The sequence below is a fragment of the Gymnoscopelus microlampas genome (assembly GCF_963454915.1).
Source record: "Gymnoscopelus microlampas genome assembly, chromosome: 20".
NCBI lineage: Eukaryota > Metazoa > Chordata > Actinopteri > Myctophiformes > Myctophidae > Gymnoscopelus > Gymnoscopelus microlampas.
Window position 1 is genome coordinate 46,005,239 of NC_139957.1, and position 4,061 is coordinate 46,009,299.

A 4,061-nucleotide genomic window follows, 5' to 3' on the forward strand; every position below is an offset into this window, starting at 1 on the left:
CTTATAACAACACGATCCATAGTGCTACGGGTTATGCCCCCGCCTACTTAATGTTTGGCCGACATTTGAGGCGCCCTATAGATGTCCAGTTAGGAGTGCAGTCAGCGCAAGAGCGCATGGGAGTGGGTGGCTGGGTACAGGACCACCAACAGAGAATGGCGACAGCTTATAGGACCGCAGGGGAGAGGATGGGAGAAACGGCCAAGAGGAGAAAGCAGGTTTATGACCGTAGGGCCGGTATTACACCCCTATTACCAGGAGAGAGAGTGTGGATTCGAAATAGGAAGAGAGATGGCCAGGGGAAATTGAGTACGTGGTGGGACCCCGAGCCTTACGCAGTGATGGAACAGGTGGGAGCTACGGGGTTGGTGTACCGAGTCAGACCCGAGAAGGGGGGGCGAGAAAAGACCATACATAGAAATGCGTTGAAAGTGTGTGTAGCCCCCAGGTCGCCCCACGAGGACCCCCCAGCTGTAGTGCAGCCCGAGCAGGTAGAAGCAACAACGCCGCAGTATTATGGGTTTCTCTCCGTCCCGAGAGCACCAGATGAGCCACGGCGCTCGGGAAGAGCAAATATAGGCCAGCCACCCCAGAGGTATGGACATGATTAGGGACAGTTGCAGGGACTGGCAACGGAAAAGTGGGGGGGGATGTGACAGGGTCAAAGCAGGGGGGTGGAACCAAATTGTAACATTTTTTATTGATGATGAAAAACCTGTATTACGCACTTAAAAACATCATTCTCTTAACTATATTTCTGCACTGCATGTTTTATGGTTGACAATGTATTTCCCCCCGGTCCCCGAGCCACTTGACATTGGACTCCCCTATAGGCTGTGTGACATTGGCCTTGTGACAGCGGACGGCCAATGTCCCCAGGTCACGCTGGTGGCAGAGCGAATGAGGGCGGAGTAGGGTGTGGCCCACCTTATTCAAAAGTGAGCGCGAGCCGCTTGGACAGCAGAGAGACAGGCATACAGGGCAGTGTGGAAGTGACAGCCAGAAGGGACGGTTGTGCACAGGAGGAGCAGACATACCACGGAGCAGAGGTGGGGAATACAGTGATCGCGGCACGTACCAAGCCACCAGCAGCGGACGGTGAGCAGACGGCGCAGTAGCAGCAGAGACGGGGAGGACAGACAGACGAACCAAGGAACGGAGGAGAGGTCCAGTGGCGATAACGTTGCGCGCTTCACACCCTCAAAGCCAGACGTACAGTCTGGCGGGCGAGTAAGTGTCCTTCTATGCAACGTTACCTTTATAAACCCACGGTCCTAAACCCCATATGTGAAATATACCTGAACAGATGAACTGGTTCTAGTTTCTATGATTGCAGGCAATACGCACGAAGACAAGAAGAGACAGTGATTCCTGGCCTAAACCCCCGCTCCAGTTAAACCCCATATAAGGACATTCCCACCTTTTGCATTGAACCGTGATGAGTATATGACATATAGCAATTGAATTGGCACTTGGCACTTTACTGCTTCAGTAATAGTTGGCACTTTAACGCTAAATTCATTATTTATTTGCTATAGTTTGCACAAGCCCTGTCTGTTTTTAGTGTTTGGTGATTGTCTGTATTCCTGTATTTTAGTTAGTTAGTGGGCGCATTAGGAGGTTGAGGTTTTAGAATTAGTGTTATATTTTGTTTATGCTTTTCAATATTTTATGGCTTATAGACGCCACTGTATTAGCTTAATAAAATAGATTACCTTTTTATACAAACCTGTTTCCGTCCAGCTTTCTCCAAGGGATATGTGTTGAAGTGTTGTTCTCATTTAAAAGTATTGTACTTACCTGGGTAAACTCGAACCTGTGAATAGCCTAAGAAAGAGTGTTACAGAGGACCCTACCTCTTAAATAAAAAGGTGGCGTAGTCTTGCAGTACCTAACAAACAGTATTATTCTCACAGTAATTACGCACCCCGCACTTTACCGTGCAACTGATATTTTATTGTTGTGAGTTTAATGTGTATTGTTATTTATTTATTATTGAGACAAAGTAAAGAGTGTCAGCATTCTAAAAAGAAGTGGCAAGTTACATGTGACAACCTGGCCACCGTCACAGACGCGTCGACTACTTGTTTGGCGACGTGTCGACACTCGCGTTGACCACTTGTTTGGCAACGTGTGCTGTCCTGTGGCCGGGGCTGGGCGTACGGACGCGCAAACGACCCGACCGACGACGGCGCAATAGCGTGACGGCACATACTGTACTGATATGCGCCACAATCAGTATCAGTACAGTATGTGCCGTTGTCGGTCGGGTCGTTTGCTGCCGTATTGTGGCGCATATCAGTACATTATGTGCCGTCACGCTATTGCGCCGTCGTCGGTCGGGTCGTTTGCGCGTCCTTACACCTAGCCCCGGTCATGGACGCGTCGACTACTTGTTTGGCGACGTGTCGACACTCGCGTTGACCACTTGTTTGGCAACGTGTGCTGTCCTGTGGCCGGGGCTGGGCGTACGGACGCGCAAACGACCCGACCGGCGACGGCGCAATAGCGTGACGGCACATACTGTACTGATATGCAACACAATCAGTATCAGTACAGTATGTGCCGTTGTCGGTCGGGTCGTTTGCTGCCGTATTGTGGCGCATATCAGTACATTATGTGCCGTCACGCTATTGCGCCGTCGTCGGTCGGGTCGTTTGCGCGTCCTTACGCCTAGCCCCGGTCATGGGCGCGTCGACTACTTGTTTGGCGACGTGTCGACACTCGCGTTGACCACTTGTTTGGCAACGTGTGCTGTCCTGTGGCCGGGGCTGGGCGTACGGACGTGCAAACGACCCGAGCGACGACGGCGCAATAGCGTGACGGCACATACTGTACTGATATGCGCCACAATCAGTATCAGTACAGTATGTGCCGTTGTCGGTCGGGTCGTTTGCTGCCGTATTGTGGCGCATATCAGTACATTATGTGCCGTCACGCTATTGCGCCGTCGTCGGTCGGGTCGTTTGCGCGTCCTTACGCCTAGCCCCGGTCATGGACGCGTCGACTACTTGTTTGGCGACGTGTCGACACTCGCGTTGACCACTTGTTTGGCAACGTGTGCTGTCCTGTGGCCGGGGCTGGGCGTACGGACGCGCAAACGACCCGACCGACGAAGGCGCAATAGCGTGACGGCACATACTGTACTGATATGCGCCACAATCAGTATCAGTACAGTATGTGCCGTTGTCGGTCGGGTCGTTTGCTGCCGTATTGTGGCGCATATCAGTACATTATGTGCCGTCACGCTATTGCGCCGTCGTCGGTCGGGTCGTTTGCGCGTCCTTACACCTAGCCCCGGTCATGGACGCGTCGACTACTTGTTTGGCGACGTGTCGACACTCGCGTTGACCACTTGTTTGGCAACGTGTGCTGTCCTGTGGCCGGGGCTGGGCGTACGGACGCGCAAACGACCCGACCGACGACGGCGCAATAGCGTGACGGCACATACTGTACTGATATGCGCCACAATCAGTATCAATACAGTATGTGCCGTTGTCGATCGGGTCGTTTGCTGCCGTATTGTGGCGCATATCAGTACATTATGTGCCGTCACGCTATTGCGCCGTCGTCGGTCGGGTCGTTTGCGCGTCCTTACGCCTAGCCCCGGTCATGGACGCGTCGACTACTTGTTTGGCGACGTGTCGACACTCGCGTTGACCACTTGTTTGGCAACGTGTGCTGTCCTGTGGCCGGGGCTGGGCGTACGGACGCACAAACGACCCGACCGACGACGGCGCAATAGCGTGACGGCACATACTGTACTGATATGCGCCACAATCAGTATCAGTACAGTATGTGCCGTTGTCGGTCGGGTCGTTTGCTGCCGTATTGTGGCGCATATCAGTACATTATGTGCCGTCACGCTATTGCGCGATCGTCGACCGTCGGTTGGATCCTTGCGCCGGTATTGTGGCGCTTGTCAGTACAGTATGCGCCGTCACGCTACGCTGCGATTGTCCTCGGTCGGTTGTATCCTTGCGCCGGTATTGTGGCGCATGTCAGTACAGTATGCGCCGCTACGCTGCGATCGTCGTCGGTCGGGTGGATCCTTGCGCCGG